The sequence below is a fragment of the Hyla sarda genome, chromosome 5, assembly GCF_029499605.1.
Source record: "Hyla sarda isolate aHylSar1 chromosome 5, aHylSar1.hap1, whole genome shotgun sequence".
In the NCBI taxonomy this organism is placed as follows: domain Eukaryota; kingdom Metazoa; phylum Chordata; class Amphibia; order Anura; family Hylidae; genus Hyla; species Hyla sarda.
In genome coordinates, this window is record NC_079193.1 from 314,575,312 (window position 1) to 314,590,115 (window position 14,804).

The following is a 14,804-nucleotide window of genomic DNA, read 5'->3' on the forward strand; positions in this document are numbered from 1 at the left end:
TACTGAATCCTTTCCGCCTTGCTGTAATGCGGTAACATGTCAAGCACTTTATGTTTATACCGGGGGTCTAGTAGCGTGGACACCCGTACAGGTCGTTCTCCTTCATCCTTTTTATACGAGGGTCCCTCAACAGGCAGCATGAAAGACCCGATTTGCACAAGGACGGATGCCGAGCTACTCATGCCCCGTTCCTCATCCTCACTGATGTCGGGGAAGGTATAATCTTCTTCCCCCCCAGCCACGTACAACACCACAGGAACCAGATAGGTGACAAGGAGCACCCTGGGATGCCTGCTGTGGTTGGTCTTCCTCCTCCTCTTCAAAGCCACATTCCTCCTCTGACTCCTCTTCCTCACAATTCTCTTCCAGCGTTGCCGCAGGTCCAGCAAACGATGCTGATAAGGCTGTTTCTGGTGGTGATGGTGTCCACAACTCTTCCTCTTCACACTCATCTACTGCCTGATCCAGCACTCTGGGGAACGCTCCAGGAAGAAAACAAACGGTATGATGTCGCTGATGGTGCCTTCGGTGCGACTGACCAGGTTTGTCACCTCCTCAAAAGGACACATGAGCCTACAGGCATTGCGCATGAGCCTCCAGTAACGTGGCAAAAAAATTCCCAGCTCCGCAGATGATGTCCTAGCACCCCGGTCATACAAATATTCGTTGACGGCTTTTTCTTGTTGGAGCAGGCGGTCAAACATTAGGAGTGTTGAATTCCAACGTGTCGGGCTGTCGCAAATCAAGCACCTCACTGGCATGTTGTTTCGCCACTGGATATCTGACAAGTGCGCCATGGTCGTGTAGGAACGCCTGAAATGGCCACACACCTTCCTGGACTGCTTCAGGGCATCCTGTAGGCCTTGGTACTTGAGCACAAAGCGCTGTACAATTAGATTACACACATGTGCCATGCACGGCACATGTGTCAACTTGCCCAACCTCAATGCCGCCAACAAATTTGTTCCGTTGTCACAAGCCACCTTGCCGATCTCCAGTTGGTGCGGAGTCAGCCACTGGTCCACCTGTGCGTTCAGGGCTGACAGGAGCGCTGGTGCGGTGTGACTATCCGCTTTGAGGCAAGTCAACCCAAAGATGGCGTGACACTGCCGTATCCGGGATGTGGAATAGCACCTGGGGAGCTGGGGGGGGGGGTGCCGGTGATGTGGAGCAAGACGCAGCAGTGGAAGAGGACTCGGCCGAGGATGTTATGGAAGAGGATGGAGTAGGAGGAGTAGAGGAGGTGGCAACAGGCCTGCCTGCAAGTCGTGGCAGTGTCACCAACTCCTCTGCAGAGCCACGCATTCCATGCTTGGCAGCCATCACCAGGTTTACCCAATGCGCAGTGTGGGTGATATACCTGCCCTGACCATGCTTTGCAGACCAGGTATCAGTGGTCAGACATGCCATAATTTCCTTTTGCACAATAGAGTAAAGGTTGGGGATTGCCTTTTGTGCAAAAAAATTTCGGCTGGGTACCTTCCACTGCGGTGTCCCAATGGCTACAAATTTTTCAAAGGCCTCAGACTCCATCAGCTTGTATGGTAAAAGCTGGCGGGCTAGCAGTTCTGACAAGCCAGCTGACAGATGCCGGGCTAGGGGGTGACTTTGAGACATTGGCCCTAATTTACTAACAGGATCCTGACACTTTTTGTCGGTTTTTGCGCCAGAATTCTGTCTGCGCCAGAATTTGCGCCAGAATGTGAGCCAGAATCTGGCGCACAACCCGACAAAATCAAAATCACTCAGCGTGAAAAAAAAAAACTACAAAAGGGGCGTTTTTCCCAACAAAAGGGGCGAGTTCCCTACAAAAAGAGAAAAAACCCTCCGAGTGTGAAGAAAACTCACAGGAAAACCTGTGAGTTTTGCTTCACAGAAACCCGACAGCTCAGAGCTGTCGGGAAATTACTCAAAATGGAGTAAATCCTGCTACCCGCAGCATGGAACAGGGTCTGTTCCATGTTGGGGTAGTAGTACAGGGGCTGAGGGATTGATCGCACTGGGTCTCACTTCTGAGACCCAATCCGATCAAAAGTTATTTAGCAGGGGAGCGGGCGGCATGTTCCGATCCCCTACAATGTACGGACTGATATCTTTCAGCCCTAAAAAGGGCTTTTTTGGGTGCTGTCCTTAAAGCAGATGTTACACTAGTGCTTTAGGAGTAAACTGGACCCTGAATACACCACCTAGCAGCAACCTAGCTATCGTTTTCCCTATACTTCCTAAGCCTGCAGCATGCTGAATGAGGGTAAAATGGCGTCCGTGCAAGAGGTAGGAGGGTCTGGAAGGGAGAGACTGCTGCTGATTGGCTGTAATGTGTCTGCTGACTCTGACTCACATGGTCAAAGTTTACTGCAATGTTAAAGTATAGGGGGCGGATCGAACTTCACATATGTTCGCCCGGCGATGCGAACGCGAACATGCTAAATTCGCCGGAAACTGTTCGCCGGCAAACAATTCGCGACATCTCTAGTGTTAAGGAAATATTTTTTAAGAAAAGGAATTTCAAATAATTCAATATGGGAGTTATTGGAAAGTGGTCAATTTAAATTATTTGAAGGTAGAACTGATGCACTTTTTATTAAAATAAGTAAGGTTTGGGAAATGGTGAAAAAAATAGTGAATATAGAAGGTAGTATTTGATATACTCCACTATGGCACAATGAGCACTTCCCAGAATAAAAAAAAAAATTGAGTTTCACAAATTGGGAAAATAAAGGAAAATTTTAAGTAAGTCATATATTTGCACAAGGAGAATTAATGGAATGGACAGAGGTGATGGAAACATTTAAGTTAAACACAAATAATATATTTAATTATATGCAGGTTAAAGAAGCATGTAAGAAAGAGGAAGAAAAAAGTAGATTTATATTACAGTTTCACAGTTTAATTGAGTTACTTAAAGGTGCAAGGGGAAATGACAAAAGATTACTGAGTAAGATTTATAAATATTTATCTAAAATTAAAGGGACATAGCACACTGTAGAGTAAAATGGGAAAAGGATACAGGTGGGATTAAGGAGGAAGAATGGAAAATAATCTTTAACAACCTGTAAATTGACTCAATAACTTTATGTTATTATATCGTACACAGCATACTCCAAGACTTATGTATAAGGTAGGAATTAGGGAAGAATCAAAATGCCCAAAATGAAATATAGATGATGATAATTGGATACATATGGAACTATTGTTAAATCCCCAAATTATGGTCGGAGGTGCTGGAGACCATTAACACAAGGTTCCAAGTAAAGATAGGATATGATTTGAAAACTGTGCTTTTAGGATTAAAATTGGAAAGACATAAATACAGAAAGATCATTTTGAAATTGTTGGGACTAGCAAAAAATTATACTTTTGAGAAATTGGATGGCTCCGAAGAATGGTTTCACTTGTCTAGGAAAGTAAGGGTGTATGAAAAAATGTACTATAAAATTACAAAAAAAAAGTAAGAAAGTAGAAGATGAATGGATGAAATAGCTAGTGTGCCAGGCTGAGGAGGGAATGGAAGGGATGAGGGAGGGGGATTGGGAAGGGTTATAATATTGTTTGTCTAATAACATAAATGATTTGTATTTTATTTATTTTTGTCAATTTTTTTATGTGATGGAAATAAAAAAGAAATAAATAAACAAATGTTACTGATACAATACATATAAATGTTACTGATACAATACATATAAATGTTATTGATACAATACATATAAATGTTATTGATACAATACATATAAATGTTATTGATACAATACATATAAATGTTAATGATACAATGCATATAATTGTTACTGATACAATATTATAAATATATATATATATATATATATATATATATATATATACAGTATATATTTATATATATATAAATATATATATAAACAGTATATGTATATATATATATATATATATATATATATATATATATATATATAAATGTTAATGATACAATCACTGTAAGATTGTCCAATCATATTTGCCGTCTTAATAAATGATATTGCAGCATGGTAACAAGTTGGTAACATTGTACCACAATGCACAATAACTCCTCCAAAATACATAGAACACTATGACAAACTTTTAAGCTTGAAAAAAGGCACTTGATTCATTTATCGGGTTTATATAGTAAAAAAATGCATGTAACGTTCATTCTGATGCATACTTATTTTTCACCACTAGAGAGCAGTGTGGCCTTTAGAAAGAAATATCACTTGATGAAATTGAAATACAGACATTGATGTCATATCCATAGGCTACAAGGTGGGAATGCCCTGTACACATGTAAGGCTGTGTTCACATCAGCATTGTGGAGCCCCATTACAACTGCTGATAACAGGGCTGGGATGGAGGCTGTGACACTGGACACGAACAGAACCCCACAGCTTCCATTCACTTTCAATGGAGTACGATGGGGTTTTCTTAGATGGCCATTAATTTTTCATCATTTTAGCGCAGAAAAAAAACTGACATAAAGGATTTTATTTCTCGGATGAACTTCCATAATTTCAACAGAATCAGCAAACAAAGCTACGAGTGCTGGTGTGAACTTATGTATGTCATACAATACTGTTGTGACTTTTCGGTGTGTATTGGATTTCAAAAATATATATTTCCCTTAATAAAGGCGCTTTATAGTAATTGACATTTTGTAAATGTAAAATTACTACAAAGGTATTAAATGTGCAGTAGAATTACACGTATATATCAAAATTATTTTACACTAATTTGTAATTAATGGAGGAAATATATTAACTAGCGAATACTTGTGTGCGCTGTGTTTTTATTTTGCGCACTAACATGCGCCAAAATAATGATCCAATTTAGTGTGCTGGCCTTGTTCTTTTTCTTGTTGGGGGCTTCCAAGGGGCACATGCTTAGCAGATTCACTAGCCGGAGAACTGAACATTGAGCGGTTTCGCCCTAAGGCCTCTTCCGTTTTTGCCTCTGCCCTTTTGAAATAATAAAAAAAAAAAAAAAAGTTCCCACTGCAGATACTTTACTCTGTTCTAATGATTGCTCTGCACAGAATAGAGCAGTGGCCTTTAAACTGTGGACATTCAGTAGAGATGAGCGAACTTACAGTAAATTTGATTCGTCACGAACTTCTCGGCTCGGCAGTTGATGACTTATGCTGCGTAAATTAGTTCAGCCTTCAGGTGCTCCGGTGGGCTGGAAAAGGTGGATACATTTCTAGGAAAGAGTCTCCTAGGACTGTATCTACCTTTTCCAGCCCACGGGAGCACCGCAAAGCTGAACTAATTTATGCAGGAAAAGTCATCAACTGCCGAGCCGAGAAGTTCGTGATGAATCGAATTTACTGTAAGTTCGCTCATCTCTAACATTCAGCTAAAACTACAACTCCCAGCATGCCCGGACAGCCGTTGGCTGTCCGGACATGCTGGGAGTTGTAGTTTTGCAACATCTGGAGGTCCACAGTTTGGAGACCACTGGAATAGAGAATCACGATGACTGTCAGGAAAGTGACTGAGAATCTGTGCCCTCCTCTCCTTATTTGGAGGATGTGCAGATTGCTATAATAATCACCAGGGGGCGATATACTATGTCAGTAAATGGCATAGCTGTATTTTTTATTTTATTTTTTCAAACATTAAGAAAATGGTAAACATTGTTAATTTTTATGGTCTATGAAAACAACATTCAAAATTCAATATTAAAAGTTTAAATTTTTATTTTGTTTTCTTTTTTTTGTTTTTTTAAATCAAACTTTGTTAAACTTAATTCATAATTTTTTCGCTCCATAGGGGGCTTGAGTCAATCTCCAAATTGTTTATATCATCTTTTTGAATATATATTTTTCCAGAGTATTATTTCCTTTTAGTATTTATTTATTTATTTTTATTAAAAAAAAATTAATTTTTTTCCCCACAATATTATGAGGGTGGTGATCTTGCCCAAGTTGTTTTTAACAGCATTTAAATATATACTTTACAGCAAGTCCCATGAACATAGGCAACAATACAATAGACTGAAGTTGTCCCATTGACATGTTCGGGAAAGGTGTAAGAGGTGCAGCTCTATGTTCTATACTTTGGGGTCACCTTTCACTGATATTCTACCTGTGATGATAAGAAGAGGCTGTGATCAGTGCAGACCTGGAAGTCTTAGCTGAGTTTTAGGCAAAGTGACCAGAATAGAAACTTTGTCATACACATGTGTGGTGGCGGGGTGTGTGGTGCAGGGCAGATGTTGTTACCCTTGGGGCAAATGGCATTAACCCCTTGTATTTGTGACGACAGGACGTGGTTTATATTGCACTGATGAGTAATGAGATTAAAACATAACATTTATTGATATATTGATAAAAAGCTCCAAATCGTGAAAAAATATATAAATGACACACGTTATTTTATGCCGCCATCATAGTGTCCACACTACTTGTAATAAATGACAGCAGTCTCATTGCCAAAGACCAACAGGAAGCTGTGGCAAATATTGCTAAGCCCACAGTATCATGATTCCGTACACCTGTGTATGAAATTCCCTTAGCACAGAGCGTCAGGGCCGGCCTTAGGTGTTCAGGCGCCCTGTGCGAGCTAACCTTGTGGCGCCCCCTCCTGTGTGAGCTAACCTTTTGGGGCCCACCCCCCCCCCCCCCCCTATTACCCCCCCCCCTATTACCCACATTCACAAGGAGGAAAAAAATCTTTGTAACAAACATTTTTTTTTATATTTAATCAGTCCTCTGCCCCCTTAATCAGTCCCATGTCCCCCTTCACCAGTCCCCTGCCCCCCTTAATCAGATGCATTAGGTGCAGTATAGCTCTCCACATTAGGTGCAGTATAGTTCCCCCACATTAGGTGCAGTATAGTTCCCCCACATTAGGTGCAGTATAGTTCCCCCACATTAGGTGCAGTATAGTTCCCCCACATTAGGTGCAGTATAGTTCCCCCACATTAGGTGCAGTATAGTTCCCCCACATTAGGTGCAGTATAGTTCCCCCACATTAGGTGCAGTATAGTTCCCCCACATTAGGTGCAGTATAGTTCCCCCACATTAGGTGCAGTATAGTTCCCCACATTAGATGCAGTATAGTTCCTCCACATTAGGTGCAGTATAGTTCCCCCACATTAGGTGCAGTATAGTTCACCCACATTAGGTGCAGTATAGTTCCCCCACATTAGGTGCAGTATAGTTCCCCCACATTAGGTGCAGTATAGTTCCTCCACATTGGGTGCAGTATAGTTCCCCACATTAGGTGCAGTATAGCTCTCCACATTAGGTTGGCAGTATAGTTCCCCACATTAGGTGCAGTATAGTTCCCCACATTAGGTGCAGTATAGCTCCCCACATTAGGTGCAGTAAAGTTCCCCCACATTAGGTAAGCAGTACAGTTCCCACACATTAGGTGCAATACAGTTCCCTCACATTAGGGGCAGTACAGTTCCCTCACATTAGGGGCAGTACAGTTCCCCCACATAAGGTGCCATATAGTTCCCCACATTAGGTGCAGTATAGTTCTCCACATTAGGTGCAGTATAGCTCTCCACATTAGGTGCAGTATAGTTCCCCCACCTTTGGTGCCATATAGTTCCCCACATTAGGTGCAGTATAGTTCCCCCACATTAGGTGCCATATAGTTCCCCACATTAGGTGCAGTATAGCTCTCCACATTAGGTTGGCAGTATAGTTCCCCACATTAGGTGCAGTATAGTTCCCCCACATTAGGTGCAGTATAGTTCCCCCACATTAGGTGCAGAATAGTTCCTCCACATTAGGTGCAGTATAGTTCCCCCACATTAGGTGCAGTATAGTTCCCCCACATTAGGTGCAGTATAGTTCCCCCACATTAGGTGCAGTATAGTTCCCCCACATTAGGTGCAGTATAGTTCCCCACATTAGGTGCAGTATAGCTCCCCACATTAGGTGCAGTAAAGTTCCCCCACATTAGGTAAGCAGTACAGTTCCCCCACATTAGGTGCAATACAGTTCCCTCACATTAGGGGCAGTACAGTTCCCTCACATTAGGGGCAGTACAGTTCCCCCACATAAGGTGCCATATAGTTCCCCACATTAGGTGCAGTATAGTTCTCCACATTAGGTGCAGTATAGCTCTCCACATTAGGTGCAGTATAGTTCCCCACATTTGGTGCCATATAGTTCCCCACATAAGGTGCAGTATAGTTCCCCCACATTAGGTGCCATATAGTTCCCCACATTAGGTGCAGTATAGCTCTCCACATTAGGTTGGCAGTATAGTTCCCCACATTAGGTGCAGTATAGTTCCCCATATTAGGTGCAGTATAGCTCCCCACATTAGGTGCAGTACAGTTCCCCCACATTAGGTGCAGTACAGTTCTCCCACATTAGGGGCAGTACAGTTCCCCCACATTAGGGGCAGTATAGTTTCCCCACATTAGGTGCAGTACAGTTCCCCCACATTAGGTACGCAGTACAGTTCCCCCACATTAGGTGCAGTACAGTTCTCCCACATTAGGGGCAGTACAGTTCCTCCACATTAGGGGCAGTATAGTTCCCCACATTAGGTGCAGTATAGTTCCCCACATTAGGTGCAATATAGTTCCCCCACATTAGGTGCAGTATAGTTCTCCACATTAGGTACAGAATAGTTCCCCCACATTAGGTGCAGTATAGTTCCCCCACATTAGGTGCAGTATAGTTCCCCCACATTAGGTGCAGTATAGCTCTCCACATTAGGTGCAGTATAGTTCCCCCACATTAGGTGCCATATAGTTCCCCAGATTAGGTGCAGTATAGTTCCCCCACATTAGGTGCAGTATAGTTCTCCACATTAGGTGCAGTATAGCTCTCCACATTAGGTTGGCAGTATAGTTCCCCACATTAGGTGCAGTATGTTCCCCCACAGACATACAGCCTCCAGCCCTATACAGGGTACAGGCTGTGTGTTCCGACCACCGCTCCAGGGTCACGATCTACTGCTATGGCCTATAGACCATAGCAGTAGGTCCTGGGACCGGAGGAGTGGTGGTCGGAACACTGAAGATGACGTACAACATACAGGTAACTTACCATGCACGCACGTGTCCTCTTCCTCGCTGCACCGCTCTGCTCTGCTGTTGCTATAGGCGCACGCATGGGACATCAGTGACGTCCCTGCATGCCCTATCTCCCGGCGGCCCTTGCGTTTTTAAAGTTAATGCGGGGGGCCGCAGCAGACAGGTAACAAGACATCCTTGTGTCCCGAAAAGATCTTTCGGGACACAGGGATGTCCAGAATGTGACGGGGGCCCCTGCGGGCTGCTTAGTGTCAGCCGCGGATCCCCCCCCCCCGGCTTGATTAGGGTGTGGCCGCACACCCCTAAGGCCGGCCCTGCAGAGCGTACATATATTCCAAAGTCCACATCAAGATATAGCAGCAAACTCATAAAGTGATATATGCAGTGCAAAAATAGTGTAGAAAGTCACTGGAGTTCATACATAGGATGTGTTTTAGCCTATAACCACCCGAAGGTATACCGCTGGATCCTGGGCTAGGCAGGGGGGCAATAAAGACACTGTCACCAAGCTACAGACAACGGTAGCTTTACTGAGGGTAGACAGATGGCAAAGTCTATACAGTTCAGCCAGGGCCCAAGGAGGTGACCAGTGATGCAGAGACCTTAAGGGCTTGCTGGGTGGCTGATGGTGGCTGCAGGACTTGACTTTGAGGTCTCCAACTCTCTGGACACACACACTAGGCACGACTGCTCTGGACCTCAGCTTAGCAGAAGAGCAGAGCTCAAAGAGAGAAGCTCCACCCAGGGCTTATATGGGGGAGACTAGCAGGGAGCCCATAGGTCACTCTTGGGATCACCTGGTCACTGGCACTTCCTGGGTAACAATCACATGACATATCACATGGTAAAACTCTTAAAGCAACATTACATTTTATAACACTTTACATGGTAAAACATATTTACAATGGGGAAACAAGTGCAGGGGGCCTATGGGACACTGAAGGAGGCTGCCTGACAGGACAGCAGGAGCACGGGGTAACACCTCCCATACTGAACCACCACACATGCAGCGGCCACTAAATATATCAGTGGTATACTACTGTGTACAAAAGTACATATAGGAGAAGAAACTTGTAATGTCTATTACCAGACCGTTTGTTCCTGTAGAAATCCTGTAAAATCCCACCACCCTGCCACCTTGGAGAACAGCAGTGCTATAAGTGGGTCATAATAAGGTATAGTTACACTATGGATCTTTTGCTATGACATACCCTTGGGTTTCTGCTGTGGATTTTCAGCTTGCATTCTTTGGACACAGCCACAGTTTTGAACATGGGTTATTCCCATTCCATGAGGCAGTGGTGTAGCTACAAAGGTTGCAATGGTCGCAATTGTGACCGAGCCCCATAGCCTGGGGGGCCCAAGCTCCTGAGGTCCCGGGCCTGGGGGGAGAGCGATCGCTGCAAGCACAGTTTTGTTTTTTAAATGTACTTACATGTCAACACCAGTGCAGCCCATTTAAAAAATCAGCAGGGCTGGAGAGGCCAGGGGCTGGGAGCAGATGTTCCCTGCGCAGGCATGCACATCTGTTCCAAGCTGTCATATGATGAATATGTGTATGTATGATGTATGTGCATATGTTTGATAGATGTGTGTATGTATTATCTGTGTATGATAGATGTGTGTATGTACAATAGATGCGTATATATATGAAAAATGTGTGTATATATGATAGATGTGTGTATGTATGTATGATAGATGTTTGTATGATAAATGTGTGTATGATAGATGTATCATAAATGTGTGTATATATGATGTGTGTGCATATGTTTGATAGATGTGTATGTATGTATGATTTTTGTATGATAGATGTGTGTGTGTACGATAGATGTGTGAGTATGATAGATGTGAGTATATATAATGGATGTGTATGACAGATGTGCATATGTATGACAGTTGTGCATATGTATGATAGATGTGCGTATGATAGATTTGTATATGATAGATTTGTGTGTATGTATGATGTATGTACGTAGGTACAATAGATTTGTATATGTACAATAGATGCGTGTATATATGATGCATGTATATGATAGATGTGAATATATGATAGATCTGTGTATGATAGATTTGTATAATTTATATGTGTGTATGTATGATAGATGTGTGTGTACGATAGATGCGTGTATATTTGATGTATGTGTATGACAGTATGTGTGTATGTATGACAGATGTGCGTATGTATAATAGATGTACATATATGATAAACGGGTGTATGATAGATTTGTTTATTTTAGATGTGTGTACATCTTATCATACATACGCACATCTAAGTTAAGAAAATGAAAAAGACCTTTATTTTACAAAGGGAAAACACAGACATTTAAAATAATTTAAATACAATATATGGAGTGGAGGCTCACACATCTCTAGCCTACTACATTCACCCCCATGGGGATATTAGGGACTGTCAGTGTAGGCTAGAGATGTGTGAGCCTCCACTCCCTGCATTATACTTTAAATGTTTTTTAATGTCTGTGTTTTTCTTGTGTAAAATATTTTTTTTTTGTAACCTAGTTGGTGTGCAATATTCCATGACTGTTTGCTTTTTCTTCTTTATGTACATACACACATCTATCATACACACATATCAATCATACATCTTGGGTTATATTCAGAGGGTACAGTGTGTGGCATGGTTATAGGGTTTTATTCAGTGAGCACAGTTTGTGGCAGGGTGATATTCAGGAGCAGTGTGTGGCAGTATAAAATTTAGGGGCAGTGTTGGCAGTGTTGACAGGGTTTTATTCAGAGGATACAGTGTGTTGTAGTATTATATTTAGGAGACACAGTGTGGCAGTATTTTATTCAGGGGCAGTGTGTGGCAGTGTTATATTCAGATTACAGTGTGTGGCAGTAATATATTCAAGAGACAGTGTGAGGTAGTATTATATTCAGAGGGTACAGTGTTTAGCAGTATTACTGTTTATCAAGAATGCAAAGTGTGTGGCAGTATTATATTCAGGAGGCACAGTGTATAGCAGGGTTAATTTCAGGGACATAGTGTGTGGCAGAGTTATAATGATTTTTGTCTTCAAACAGATAATTGGTATCTACTGATAAAGTGAGGAACGGGTGATGTCTGGGCATCAGACACTGATGAGAGAAGATGTAGCTGGAAGCTGTCATGGTGCCTGGACCAGATGAAGAAGAAAAGGAAAGACAACAGAGAAGACATCACACAGGTCACTGATATCATTGTGTATTCTCCTGACTCTTCCGTCACTACTGAAGTCACTTGTACAGTATGTTCTGCAGTAATGATGGATAAAACTGTTCCCAAACCTGTTGTTCTCCCGCTGTTACAAAACTACACTTTCCATTATGTATAAAGGCTCTCCAGACATGACATCGGTTACCCGACATGCAAGCTGTTAAATGTGACATGTCAAAAAACACCTTAAGAGTAGGGTCACACGTGCCACATTTTGCTGCATATTTGCTGTTGTGTATTTTCCTACCCATTGAAGTCAATAGGTATTAAAATTTGCAGCTGATTTTGCTACACAGCAAAATACAGCACATGTGACCCTATCCTTATGAAAAATGTGTGCCATGTACACTACAGTGTAGATTCCCAGTTAAACCAAAGAGCTATGGAATCCACATGGTCTTTGCTAAGATTTGACATAGAATCGGCATGTCATCCGTGATAAATTACACGTGAACAGCTACAATGATTGTAATTACAATTATGTATTTATGTAACTTGTTGCTATTGTACTATACAATCCATATTTAAAAACCCCTTACGTAATAGACTTTTTACAGCCCTAGATATGACACAATCATTTGCATTTTTTACTGCTGTTTACTTCAGCTTTATCAATATGATAATTCAATTTCATTTGTCTATTTTTGGTGGCTTGTTTTTATTGATGTTATTCCCTACATATCTAAAATCCAGCACACATCGTCCAATTTACACGTTGTCTAATACAGATTGTTGTCTTTTTTTTTTATGCTACTAATAAAGTTAATTGAAAAAGGGGAGAAAAAAGAGCAGTAGACAGGCGTGACAAAAGCGTCCGGAAAAAAAAGAGAGAGAGAGAATACAGCAGCTGTTGTCTGGATAGGAAACACACTGACATTGTCTGCCTGCTAACATCATCACATCATCCACCAGTCGTGGGAGCTTAATAACCTCATCAGTGCTGGAGTCAGCCGTGCCGTCAGCCCAACCATTCCTTTATTAGAAGACACGCAAAGGTAAGCTCTGATGATGGGGGCTGCTCTCTTCTGCACTTGCTTGCATCCCTTCTAGCTCTAGCTGGGGAACTCTACAGGATCTCGCATTGAGCAATTCACAGAGAATTAAAATAGAATGTGTGATAGGAGAACATTGCGATTCATTGTGAAGAGTCTCATCCTCTGCACAAGGCAGGCTGTCAATTATTGAACACGTCATGCAACCCTCCGCCTACCCAACTCATCCTATCCTAATTGTCTCAATGGGGTGCATGCTATGCCTCTTAGGTGATAGACAGGGGTCGCATGTCCTACATGCCTCAGCTCCCTGGCTTGCATCCCAATCATTAAATGTAACAGAACAGTAAGGGGTCCCCAGCTTTAGTGTCCTCACAAGGGCTCTCGCCACACAAGGAAATCTTAAGACCTCCTGGTAGATTATTCATTAATTATTGAAATCACACAATGGCCTCTTTTTTTTTTTCCGTAGCATGTGTACTGAAGGAAAAAGAAATCCTGCTAACCATTGGTTCTTAGGATGGGTACCAAGTAGGCCATGAACTGTTGCCAAGCAACAGCATCTGCCTGATCTTAAATTACAGATGCCTGCAAAATGAGCATGCACGAAGCAAAAGCAAAATAAATTAAACATATTTTTTTGGGGGGGTGGGGGTGTAAAATAAAATTAGGGATGGAAAATGTTTGCACTCGGGATATATTGGTGACTTAAAAACTTGGCTGAGAATAGTACACAACCCTCTCACCCACATAAGATGCTGGGAGATATATTTAGCAGCCTAAGAGCCTCAGATTTCTGTGATTTGATGAGAAAGTGATATATTAATTACAGGGAACAGATTGTTCCAGAACTTAAGGCACCTAAGCCGCAACCGTTAAATACAAAAAATACAAAACCTAAAGAGCAGTACCTAGAATAAATAATCGGCTCATCTCTGTTAGAGTGCTTTTCAGTAAGGTGAAAATAGGAGAGTGCATCATACGTAGAATGCAGAAACCACTAAGTCTGTATATAAGTTATTGCAGTCATAAATAATGCTCAGGCATTTTAGAGTAATCATGGTGTAGAAATGCCACAGGGACCATGGTAACTAGTCCTTGAGGGCGGGTCAGAGAGGCTACTCCCCGATTGACTTGAGTAGTAACATATCTCTCCTTATACACTGCTAGGAAGAAATGTGTCACTCAAGGCAGTAACTACAGTTACTGTAAAATGCCCGAGTGAATGAGAGAAATTCATAGTCTCCTGGGATTGTGCTCCCTTTACCAGTTTTATATTTCCCGTAGTTTGGGCAGCATAAAACTTATGACAGGTTCCCTTTAACCCAAGAATAATTCAGAAGAAGTAATGGTGAAGTAGCCACCTTGGTCTGTAGTGTCACTTATGCTGTATACAGTATGTGGACCTAGTGGCTTCCAATTCTCTGTATGTCTGAGTCCCTCTGTTTTTTAGGGTTGGTGCACATGGGCATGAAGTTCCACTCTCTCTGTGCTACGGGTAACGTGTGAGGGGGACCATTGACTTAAAAAGAAGTGACATGTGGCTTAATTTCAGCTCAGATTCCTAGCTGTTTCCATTGAATTCAATGAGGAAGGGATTTTGCGTA

General features: G+C 42.2%; 1 protein-coding gene across 1 annotated transcript in view; it reads left to right on the forward strand.

Annotated features, from left to right (window-relative positions):
* Positions 1–13,004: 13,004 nt before the first annotated feature.
* The window catches only part of PKIA (cAMP-dependent protein kinase inhibitor alpha), a 71,757-nt gene continuing 69,957 nt past the window's right edge, over positions 13,005–14,804 (forward strand). The window contains exon 1 of the mRNA XM_056522200.1: positions 13,005–13,200. The gene's annotated coding sequence lies outside the window, so the exon portion shown is untranslated. The remainder of the gene's footprint in view (positions 13,201–14,804) is intronic.